Source organism: Borostomias antarcticus, assembly GCF_949987555.1.
Source record: "Borostomias antarcticus genome assembly, chromosome: 10".
In the NCBI taxonomy this organism is placed as follows: Eukaryota; Metazoa; Chordata; class Actinopteri; order Stomiiformes; family Stomiidae; genus Borostomias; species Borostomias antarcticus.
In genome coordinates, this window is record NC_140243.1 from 17,857,663 (window position 1) to 17,871,067 (window position 13,405).

Here is a 13,405-nt window from a genome sequence, read left to right on the forward strand (position 1 = left end):
AATTTACTTTTAAATTGTGGTAATTGGATTATGTTACTTATTGCAATTTTTAACAAGTAATTTGTAACTGTAAGGGATTGCTTTTTAAAAGTAACCTTCCCAACCCTGGTGGCAGCACAGGAGTGGAGGAGAGACATAGGCAAAAATGCTTAAAGGGCCACTTCCCCGATTAGCATTCAGCTTTGTATCGTTCCAAAATGTGCAGTATGTAATGGTTTTCCTTCCCTCAATGTTCCCTGTGACTATTTTTTCACACTTTCAAAAAAACAAAAATTGACCAGATGATGTGAAATGACGCGTTTTACATCAATTGCCAAGATTTGGTCCTTCCTGCCCGGAACTAGAATTTCTAGTTCCACATTTTTCTAAGCCCACCCACACGTAAAAACTGGGACGGCACCCACCCTCCGGAAAGAAAACCACAACACCCGGTGGATGAAATCAGACAGGACCCGCTACGACCATGGCAGATGGCACAGCTGATATGCACAAAGAGGATTTTGAAAGTCTACTGCTGGAATTGGACATACGTGGCTATCCGTACGAACCGGAATACAGCGAGGAAGAGTTGAATCATATTGAGAAAGTGGATGCCAACGCAGCCGTAGCCGCATAACATCCAAGCTTTGTGGCACTTACAGGTATGGACAGATGTGTCCTCAAGACCTATTTTAGGATCAAGAAGGTGAAAAACATGGAAACGCCAAGCCACCCGGGAGAAATGGACGACTAAGCATGAAGTAAACGTCTTATTATATTAACATGGCAATGTAGAAGTCATTTTATATAATAGCACTACTGGGCTCAGTCCGAATTCAGTGAACAGAGGTGAATGTTCATGGCTAACATGTTATCTATGAACGGAGAGCCCTTCTGCGATCAATAATGATTTTCTGGCTGGTAGAAATTTTGGATCTAGTCCCGCTAGTACAACATTTTATATTCCCCATACATTCATCATGAAGTTAGCTAGCTAGCTAAGCCAGTTACTTTCATAAAGACAATAGTTGTGCTTTCTCCAGGTTAGCAGCTAGATAGCAAAAAACATTCTGTGTGATGTCTATGATCTAGCTATTGCGCGATCAAGCTCTTATGCGGTCTACGGTCATGGTGGTAGCTATGGTAACGAGGCACACGTCTGTCAATCATAATGATTCCAGTTGGTCATTTGCTCAGAGAACTGTCAATCAGTTGTTATGGATCACGCCCAGTTTTGCATGAGTGAACTTTTGGAGTGGCAGATTCAGACCTAGAAAAACATGTTTTAAAATATTTTTTATGGATGAATTCTGAAATAGTTATACACATTTGCTTTGTTGTTGCCTAAAGATATCTGGAAAGTGTTACATAGAACCACCATGTTTATCCTTTAAATAAATAGAACCAAAAACAACGTAAGATTACAGAAGATTACAAGAACGATATATTTTCAATTTGTGAGAATGCACTACGGACATTCTCGTGCTGTGCTTCATTCTGTCGTCTATGAAAATGGCGCGAGTGCCTTCTGCAATAAAATTACGGCCAACACAAAGTTATGAAAACGGGGATGTTTGACCTGATGTCTGATAAACCATATAATTAGGAAACAAGAGACGACTTTGGAAGCGGGACCGAGAGGCTGCATGAACGCGCCTGAGAGGGAGCCAGAGTGATGGAGCACGGGTATGCACAATCACACTGAGCTATAAAATGAGCTTCCGTGTTTATGTACTTCAAAATGATCCCGTTTCGCCCGTTGATAATGATAACGTTACTGTAAGCCCCATAGCTAAGAAAGTGAGCATTTTCTATGATTCCTTACCCGGATCATAGAAGTGATGATCTAGGATCAGTTTGGCATCTTAGATCATGATAAAAACAAGAAAATCTGATCATATAGCAGCACTCTTGGCACATCTCGACCCTGATGACATAAACAATCAGTTCTGCCATGACTGCAGAGGCCACATACGCATATAAACCAAATAAAAGGGAGAAGGCGCGTGCATAAGTAACTCAAAGTAATCACATTTTTATTAGGTCAGTAACTGTAATCTGATTACTGAAATTCAAATTCAAATTACTTACATTCCAAGTTACTGGAAAAAGTAGTCTGATTACAGAAATCCGTTACTTTGTAATCAGTTACTCCAAACACTGTTCTTGACAACCTGGGCAACATGTCTACCAGCCTTCACCCTGACTCAGTTATTAAAGGCCCTACGAGGAGTTTCGGGAAGCGGAAGTGTTTTCCGCCCAAAAAGACCACATTTCCCATGAGGGTCCCTGCACACTGTCGTAAACCTTAGCAACCTGAGCCGGGTGTTTTGAAGACAATGGCCACCGAAGAGGTAATTAGTATATAATATAAAGCTAAATAAAATGTGCCAGTGTGCGTGTATTATGTACCTGTAGATGTTATAAATATGGATATAAATAAATGACCTGGGAAGTGGGGGGGCATGGGTACATGCTATGGATAGATCAATAAATAATCCAGGGGTGAGAAATACTGTCATCTGCATTAACATTTGCATTTACATGTGTGGTAGGTGTGTACACTACATATGGTGACACTGTAGATAGGATCATTCAAGTGCTGGATGGCCTGTGGGAAAAAGCTCTTCCTGAGTCTCTCCATGTTCACCGTGTTTGTGCGGTACCATTGTAGCCGCGTCTCTTGTCTCCCGCTGGCACTCCGCCGGTCCCGAAACCTGGCGTACACAAGACCGTGGGAACCCTAAATGTTCCTAGCAGGGTTCACAGCGGCATAAAAAGTCCTCAGCATCTCTCTTGAAGTGGCCCCAGTAGAATCTCTGGCAATGACGGTGGAGTGCCTTTGAGACGCCAAAATGCCCAGACCCTGCTGCTCCATGCATGGCCTTAAGCACCCTCCTACAGACCCCTGGGGATCACCACCTGCCACCTCTCCACCCACGTTGCTGGCTCCTCCCATGCGCCCTCACACAGACGCAGAGCCCCAAACTTGGACCACAGCCCCATGGTCGCTGTGGAGAGCACCGCCACCTCTTCCCACAGCGGTCGCCGCTGTCCCTCTCGCCACTGGAGAATGGGCCACTGTCTCCACTCCACTGCATCCACTGTCTGAAGCTCTCGGCAGCTGAACACCTCTCCCTGTTGCCCGGCAGACACAGTCAACATGTCCCCTTTGCCTTTCAGCGGTGCTCGTGACTGTACGCTGTTCCGAAGACACTGTTGACTTTGTGTCCGCCAGGGCAGAGCAGAACACCCTCTTCACTGAGACAATAGGGACTTTAAGCAACGACGGTTTTCAGGACTGCTACGGTGGCCAGAAATAGATCTGCTATGATGCTATCGCCGTAGCGGTCAAAATCGTTAAGCAAACAGCCGACTGGTCCCTACGGCGAAGCGTCTCCGAGACGTTGTAGCCACTACGCGGAACAGGGGGTTTTGCCGTCGTAGAATCAGCTGCTACGGCAGGCAGGTTTATCTATCGAGCACTGATCCATTTCCAGTCACCGCAGCGATCCGTCATAGCGGTCGTATCCCTAACGATACAGCAAGAGTCCCCAACACAGGTGAGCCCCACGACACAGTCTCTATCTCCCTCTTTAGCCATCTCCAAGGCGGCCTACAAACTAACGGGAAGAGAACCTGCATGTGATGCAGCTGTGGACGTGTCTTGTGTCCACTCCTCAACGGCCATCCTTACAGCAAACTACCTCAGGCGGACTTTGCCTCCCGTGAAACCCTCTCAAACTCATCCTTCCACCATCCGCGTACTCCTTCCTCCCTGTCTCTCACCTCCTCATTCGCTCTAAACTCCCTACCAAAACGTCCGAAACGCCCATGCCTCGAGCTAGCTAGCCGGCTAGCTCACTCACTTTCAGTATAAGATAGCTAGCTCCCATCAGGACCCTTGTTCCTCGTCAATTTGATGTTTTCTTCTGACAAACACTTCGGAAGACATTGAAAGTTCTCACGTTTGCAGTTTATTTAACAACACACATAATAACACACACACACATTTGTGGGCTACTGATTACTCAGAGCTACCGCTCCGCTTTTTGTTGTGGGCACATCAGAAGAGAGAGCCAACTGGAGACGCACAGACCCTTTGTACCGTAGCGGGGTCAGATTATCAGATTATTTTAAATGTCATTTGAAACATCTCTTGACTAAAAAAAGATTAATCCGTAGATACATGAAGATATGAAGTTGTAACTAGCACTGTGAGAAATGCCATTTTACTGCTACTAAAAAGAAGAGAAAATGGAAATATATTACATTTAGAGACTCAACCATTTCTGTGGATTTCTTGCGCCCCAAAATGCAAAACTTGCAATTCTAAGTCTATTTGAATGGCAAAAATTGAATAATGACAGCCATTAAAAAAAAACACAACAACAACATAATTTTAACTTACTTCCACCTACTGGATTCTCATGGACTTTTACTATGGTGTTATGGCCATCAATATAAATATAAAACAGTGACGATAAATTCTGTTTCCATTGGTTCAGACCTTATTTTGCCTGGACTATATTGGATTTAAGCACATTCAAATGAATATCATTTATTAAATGAATGACAAACAATTTGAGAATTGCCTACTTGATTAAATGCTTTACAGATATCCTACAGGCTTGGTTAAATCAGACCAACATTAGGCCAGGTTATCAGACCATCAATAGCTCCAGACAGTAGCTATGATGTATTACAATTTTGGATAAACATGATGATGACTCTGACAGCCTACACTGATTCTCACATTCTCAACACTCTCCATTGGGGGGCGGTATACCTACAGTATGTGAATAAGCTTCAACACATCTTAGTGAATGACAATTCAGCCCAAGTGGTCCTTTAGACTCAATTGTAAATACATTCATATATCTGAATCAAAAAGAGGTGTATTGCCAAGTAAGGTTTTCACTTACTAGGAATATGCTTAGGACTGTTTGTGTTTTAGTTTAGTATAGTTTATTAGTTTAGTGTTGTGGACAATCCCTGAATGACAGTAATAGTAAATGGAGCAGCTTTAGCCTACAGCGGAATAATTTCCACCTGTAGATCCCGGACAGTTGACAATAGGCATAACAATAAACAAAGTATCCTATAAGGACAAGACAGAATAGTGCAGCAAAATTGGGCAATCAGGTAAATGGGCCATTTAAAGTCTCACAGAAATACGTCAAAGTACGGAAGCAAGATATTCTCCAAATTCCCTTTCGGTGCGACTTTAAGGTTCTGCTTTTTAAACGTTAAGCTAAGGTTGGCATGGCAATGCTTCATACCAAGGCTGCTTAAGAAAACTGCATGGGTGAGTGGCTTGACATACCAAATCTGGTCTCTCTTCAGACTCAAATATTGTGTTGAAACGCTGCACTCCGCATACTACATAGTAGAGTCTGTCACTTTGCCACCCAAGCTGGTATCCTGAGCGCGTATCGATGGTTCAAAATTGAAGGAGTGACAGGTCGTAGCAGCAAATAAGAGACGCTAGCCCAGGTTAGATGGGCAGGGAATATGGGTGGGAACGTCTGATTGCAAAAGTCGTTACTGATTGATTTTGCAGGGATTCCTGCGAAACCAATGAATTGCCAGGATTTGAGCACCAGATTTTTGTATGAAGTGTCCCAGACCCATAGAGCGATCTGCAGCATGCAGTAACATAGTTAGGGTAGCTTACGTTGTGTATCAGCGAAATAACTCATGGGTCTGGCGTTGAGACTATCTGACTTTTTGATAAATCAATAAACAAATGAAAATCTAGAATATTGCTTCATAGCCTAATCCATGTTTTGACGGCCTCAGATAAAATGCTGATATTTTGATATAAAAACATTTTTTGTTGACTGGCCCAATTTACCTTAATGTGTTAGATAAAATGGGCCATTAATTTAAGCTAAAATGGGCCATAATAGAGAAACATTGCTAAGGTGAAACCTTTTCTCTGAAACTGGCACTGAAAGACTAATGCTTGCTTTTATCAGTAGTAGGCTGGATTACTGTAACACTCTCCTATCTGGTCTAACAAGCAAAGTTATTAATCAGTTTCAAGTGATACAAAATGCTGCAGCACATGTCCTCACTAAGACCAGAAGGAGTCTCACACCCGTCTTATCACTACACTCGTTACCTGTCAGTTTTAGAATAGATTTTAAGATTATTTTATTAGTTTACAAAGCATTCCATAGGCATGCACCTGAATACATGTCCGGCATGCTTTTATGATATACACCAAGTAGGTCCCTGCAATGGCACTGAACTTTTAACAGTTCCTAGAGCCTGGACCAAGAGACATGGGGAGGCAGCCTTCAGTTTTTATGGCCTCAGCCTCTACGATAGCCTGCCAGAAAAGACGAACAATGGCTGAAACTGTGGGAACTTTTAAGCAAGATCTTAAGACATATCATCTTGAAGTTATACCTGTGTTATTAAATCTTCTCAATTAATTTTTTTTAGTCTTGATTTTTATATTTTCACTTTCTTATTTTCTATTCGTTTTTTTTTATCATATATTATATGTCTGCTTTAATTGTACCATTTACTAATAAACTGTTTTTATCTATCTTTTCATATTCTGTAAAGCGCTGTGTGCTATATTTGCTTGTATGGACATGTGCTAATATAAATAAAATTGTCTTTGACTTTAAACTTCTGAGTTGAGTTTTAGCAGATATTTTTATGGTTCTTCCCTTCCTCCTGTATTGTGTTTTTCATCTGAATGCTTCAAGACCTTATGTTATACGCCACACTAGGCATTTGAACATATACAATTGATGATTACCTCTTTCATTGAATTTTGAGTTGTTTATTTAACTTTGTGTTCTGCGTCTGGGTCTAAAATGGTTCTGGGTCTAAAATGACAGCCATGGGAAATTAATGGGTAAGACTACTGTATTATGCATCCAGCAGATGGAAAACATCCCCATACACACACCCACACATCTTTCTTGTGCTTATGTGCTCATCCCATATGTGAACGACACCCTCCTGACAAAACTATTTAGTGTAAGTTACTGGAGCCTTCCTCCTTCTTGTGCTTATGTGCCACCACCCCTCCCACCCCCCCTCCCCACACACACACACACACACACACACACACACACACACACACACATGTGATTCATAACGTCCAGACTTAACAATGTATCATATTTTCTCACAGACCCCATAAATGCAGTTCTCTTTATGCCTTGCTCTCATTTTACTCTGAACACAATGAATAGGCGACTGAGTAGGCAAATGTCTGTCAGACAGACTGGACCATTTTGGACCAAATTAGGAGATACAAAATTAACCAGAAATAGAGGAGGATGTCTCGGAAATGGAAGCAACAATGACGCCCTCCAAAGGCTAACTGCAGTAACTACATTTTTGGTTCAAGGTCAAATTAGCAACAATTAGTGCAATGTCCTTATATACCTATAACCCATTTGGCTGGCCATCTAAAAAACTTAAAACACCTTTGAGCGCCTCATGGAGTGTGTCCTGCACCCCATCCCCCTCTCCTAGTGTGTAGGGATCCCTCTCCAATCTCAGACTGGTGCTAGAGTGCATCAAGGCGGCCAACCTACAGTTGAACCCAAAGAAATGCAACCTACTGTGGCGGGAGGTGCAGTTCCTGGGACATATCTTGAGGCCCGAGGAAATTTCCACAGATCCCGCCAAGGTCAAGGCAGTACAATAGGCAATTCTACTGGGGTAGATGCCAGCAAGACGTTGAGCGATTCTGTCGGAGCTGCCCCACCTGCAATGCGAAGAAGGGGCCGGCTGGACAGACCCATGTCTCGTTGCACCAATACAGGGTGGGGGCACCCATGGAAAGAGTGGATATGGTTGGACCATTCCCCGAGACAGAGGATGGCAACGGGTACATCCTCACCCTGATGGACTACTTCACGAAGTGGCCGGAGGCCTATGCCATCCCTGATCAAACCACCACAGCGGTGGCGGACTGCCTCATCGAGGGGATGTTCGCGCGGTTTGGAGTCCCGGAAGAGATCCACAGTGACCAGGGGCGGAACTTCGTGTCCCAGCTGTAGGGGGAGGTGTGCAGTCACCTTGGGGCATGGAAGACCCGCACCACCCCCCTGCACCCACAGAGTTATGGCCTGGTTGAACGCTTCAACCGGACCTTGGTCACCCAACTAGCCATGCTGACAGCGAGACATCAGAGGGACTGGGACTGCCACCTACCCCTGGTCCTCATGGCCTACCAGTCCGCCACCCAGGAGTCCACCGGCTGCTCCTCCGCTGCCCTAAAGCTTGATCGGGAGCTGCGGACGCCAGTAGACCTTGTCTTTGGCAGACACCAGGGCTTGCGGGAGCAAGGGTCCCCGGGGAGAGACTACACCAACGCACTGCAGGAAAGGATGGAAGCCACTCACCAACTGGCTCAGAAGCACATGGCCTCTACAGGGGAAAGGCAGAAGAGAGCTTCCGACACCCAGTCCAGCCGGTGAGAGTATCAACAGGGAGACAAGGTGTGGGTATACAACCCACAGTGGAGGAAGGGACGATCGCCAAAGCTGGACATCGACTGGGAGGGACCCTGCCTGGTCCTGAAAAGAGTGCGGCTGCAAACCGCAAAAATGTGACAAATCTTCTCTGCCAATGCCAAACAGCTTATTCTGCTGTTGCTATTGACTCTTGTTTGGTGGATTGGATGATTGAAGCCTATTAGGAAGAAACAAGACATATTGTCAATTTTAATTTATGATTTATTCAATTAACATATCGTCAGGAGCTTCATTTGTATGGGGAAGAACCATACGTAGCCACAACAGCCTGGCACCTCTTCCTCATATTGGTCACCAGCCTGGTGACATGTGGCTGTGGGATGGCATGCCATTCCTCAACCAGGATTTGTCGCAGGTTAGCCAATGTGGTTGTGTTGGTGACTCTAGCACGAACAGCCCCACCCAAGCTGATCCCACAAGTGTTCAGTTGGGTTTAGGTCAGGATTGTTGGCAGGACATTCCATTCGCTCTACTCCCAGATTCTGGAGGTAGTCTCTAATGAACTCTGTGGAGGCGAGCGTTGTCATCTTTCATTCCAAACCTTTATTTAGACTCGTAGGGTCCATTTCCAATGCCGACAAGCTCATAAGCAAACACAAACATCAACAAAACATAAGCAATTTACAACAATAATACAATTAAGATCTAAAACAGTGACAAGTTGATGAACAAATGTCTAGAGCCATGGCTCTGAACTCCGTATCGGAGGGAAGCAGCTCTAGCTTCAATGTCTGTTGGAGAGAGTTCCAGGTATACGGAGCATCATAAGTGAATGCAGCCCGTCCAAGTTCTGTACGAGAACGAGGGACCTTAAAAACAAGACGATCATTCGATCGAGTCTGATGAATGCCGACATTCCGAACCAGTAGAGATGACAGGTACAGTGGAAGTTTGCCAGCAATGCTTTTATAAATGAACATAAACCAGTGATAGTTACGCCTTGAAGACAGAGATGGCCAGCCAACTTTATCATAAAGAATGCAATGGTGAGTGTCAAAACTATCGCCTGTAATAAATCTCAGAGCGGAATGGTAAACAGTGTCGAGGGGTTTCAATGTTGTCACAGAGGCATGTCTATAAATTGTGTCACAATAGTCCAATTAGTCCAAATAGACAATTCTCTTCCTACAGAAGGGAAGCTGGAATGGTTTCTGTACAGGAAGCCAATTTTTTGTCGTAGTTTGCAAGCTAGAGTGTTGACATGAAACTTGAAAGAGAGTTTATCATCCAGCCACAGACCGAGATATTTATATTCTGTGACTCTCTCAATAAGTGAACCATTAGCCGTTAGTAGTTGGAGCCTACCATAATCAATAGCTCTAGATTTAGAGAAGAGCATGAACTTGGTTTTGCTGGGATTAAGGACAAGTTGGAGATTGGTGAGAGCTTCTTGGAGCATATTGAGAGATAGCTGTAGGTTCTCGAAGACTTTCTGTACAGAATCTGCAATACTATAGACAACAGTGTCATCATATAGATGAGCCGTACTACCACTTAAAGAGGATACAATAGCATTAATATAAATGGTGAAGAGGACAGGGCCCAGCACCGATCACTGAGGCACCCCCTTAGTCAAGGGCAGGAAGTCTGATTGAAAGCTACCCGACTTCACACATTGTCGTCTTCCGGACAAATAGTCCTGAAACGAGGCACAGGCACCCCCAGCTAGACCTATGCAGGCTTGCCTCTGTAACAAAAGGCTTTTGATAAGTCAACAAATAGAGCTGCACAATGTTTTTTGTTGTGTGTGCTTAAGACAGTAACTAGAGAGGAAATGTTTCAATTGGTTATTAGCTAGGGTCTCTAGAGCCTTAGCCAAACAAGGTAGTTTGGAAATAGGACGAAAGTTGTCCAAGTTGTCCCTATCTTGGAGGATGGAGTTCGGTCCCAGACCGTTGTCCTTGTTACTGATAGACTCCAATCATCTAATCCACCAAACAAGAGTCAATAGTATCAGCAGAATAAGATGTTTGGCATTGGCAGAGATTTGTCACATTTTTCATGGGCGCAACCCACATACGCAGCTGTGCTGCTCATCCCACAAATGCATGTTCCTTACAAATGGAGCACCATTTAAAAGGGAAATAAACAGGCTTTCCAAAGGTATAAAATGTATTGCCAAGAAGCATTGTTACAACAGAGTAATCATCTACCAAACACAAATTTCCGAACTTTATGTTTTATGTTTCTATTTCAGGTCAGAGTTAGGGCCCACACACATGATTTAGGAAGAGGACCAGGGCTAATCCATGGCAGGATTTCATGGCTCTGTGCGTGTGAGCAGCACATGTTTGGTATTCCTGCATTTGTTGGGTGGAGGGCTTTATACCAGTCTAAAACCCGTTGACCATCCCATGTAGACATATGGCCATTTCAATTTCCCTCATTGACAATGAATGAGGGGAATCTTTCAAAAAATGAATGGAGGTGAATGGCCGGCCATATTTGGGCAGCTAGTGGACCCACTGCCTCATTTGGATCCTCTCCAAAATTAAATGGGTTCTAAATTGGCCCATGCTACACCCCTCCGCCGAGTTATATGAAATTCGGTCTGGTAGGTTTTGCGTAATCCTAGTCCAAAAATGAATGTACAAACCAAGAAACGTGGACCCGCATAGTGATTTGGATCCACTCCAATTATTAGTGTACTGTGAGAGTTATATGCGTGCATATGCAGAACCTGGCAGGTAGCACACCTTGATAGGCAGCACATATCGACAGAACACCGGCCCATGGACAAACCATGGGCATGACTGACTGCGGCCTATAGAGGCGCCAAACTCCCAGAGACCTCTACCCAAAAGCCATGCAGAAGTTATGAGACCAACAGATGTTGATGATCCTGGCAAAGTGAGAGTACCCACTATCAAGTCTTCCTGAAAAAGAGGGGAGCGGAGAGTGAGAGAGTAAAAGAGAGGGAGAGAGTGAATGTGACGGAGAGCCCCGTCCCATGGAGTGGCGGGGGGGGGGGGGGGATTTATGGTCAGGAAGAGGGATGAAAGTGTAATTTACAGTCCACACTCTACCGTTCCCCTGCCCCCCCTTTGGTAATGAGAAACTGCTGTTTTTCTTGTAGAGTCCTCCCCCTGGCCGACACAACATCATTAGTTTTGTTTCTCTCTGCTTTTACGGCCACTACCCCAGGCGCCAACCAGCATTTAGCCAGTATTCGGAAACACGGCCTCGGCTGCACTGGCTGGTCTATTCCACCTCCCTAGATGGCGTAACATGGGAAGCCCCCCACCATTTCCACCAAGTATCATCAACTTCATGTGTTGGCATACCCACGCTCCAAGCTTATTTTTTTTCCCATGCTCTGATAAAGAGATGGTTGTGGAGTCGAGGATTGTCTCTTAAAGGAGTAGTAAAGGGGAAAATCATGTTTAGCCCTGTTTTAAGGTTACTTATGATGATATACAATGGTTCAGATCAAAACGTTGACAAAACTATTCCTTTTAGAAAGTCTGATAATTGCTCTACCACCGTTTTGGTCATACAATGGATGTGGGTGGGTACCTTGAAAAATCTTTCAAAAACATGTTAAACTCTCGATTTCAAAGACAAGAAGTTCACCAAGGGGGTAATTGGTGTCCGTTGGTGTTCTGACATCAAATTTGTTGCAAAGTATGAATCCTGTAGGGTTTTATTGATCATTTAATGAAATCCATTGACTTGTATTGAAGCGACCGTTGTAGATGTGTAGATCAATCCGCAGAGGGGATTCAGGAAGCGGAATTACTTATGGTAGCTATTGTTATTGTTTATGTTGCTAGGCTACCTAGTTTGCGGAAGTTTACACACATATGTGCTGCGACTAAATAGTTCTATGCTAAATATTTTAAAAAAGCCTTTCCAGATGAACTAGAATCTTACTTTATGGCGAATTATATGTCAGAACAACAACTAACACCTTGGTGAGTTTCTTGTCTTAGAAATTAAGAGTATAACATGTTTTTTTTAATGATTTTTCACAGTGCCCACCCACATCCATTGTATGACCAAAACGGTGGTAGAGCAATTATCAGACTTTCTCAAAAGTGCTAGTTTTGTCAACGTTTTGATCTGAACCATTGTATATAATCATAAGTAACCTTAAAACAGGCATTTTCCCTTTACTACTCCTTTAATGCCATAAATTCCCTGTTTTACAATACATTGGATAAATGGTGGATGGGGGGCTGTATCAGATGCACATGGCAGTTCAAGACATGGAGATGGCTGTGATGTGATGGGTCATTTCATTGTAATAAGGGAGACTGAAAATGATATACTGTACAAGAGAGTGATCTGATGTTAACTGCATCTGAATTTTATTTAAGCTTTCACGGAAGTAATATCATAGTGACACTAATAATCATTATGATTGATGATAAATTGATGTTGACATGTTCAGTATTACAATTCTACAATATGAACGCATATGTAATGTATACCTTCACATGAAGCTAATATTTTGTGTAAAGCAAACAGACCCAGGGAAATTCAACAAAACGTGTGACAATGATTGCTCAAAAGATTAGTGTCAAACGGTACAAAAGTTTCACGGTGGTGACGTCACTAAGCCAGATTTTGCAGTCATTGTATTAATGCAATGATTATTTAGACTGAAGTTGTGTCGTACAAAACATGAAGGCTGTGCAATATTTCGGACCCTGTTGCAAACATACATGGTTACAGAGCAGCTGTTGATGGTTTATATAATAATCAGAGCCGTATGGATTACTTCTTATTGATGCCCTCCATATATCACTGTGCCTTAACAATGGTGTCTCTTGTCCCTTCTACCAGGCCGATAACGCACACGTACAAACAGCGAGCTTCCGTGCAGAAACCCATACAATATACACACATACACACAAATATATACAGTCAAAAGTGTGAACACTACTTGGGAATTGTAGACATTTTTGTAA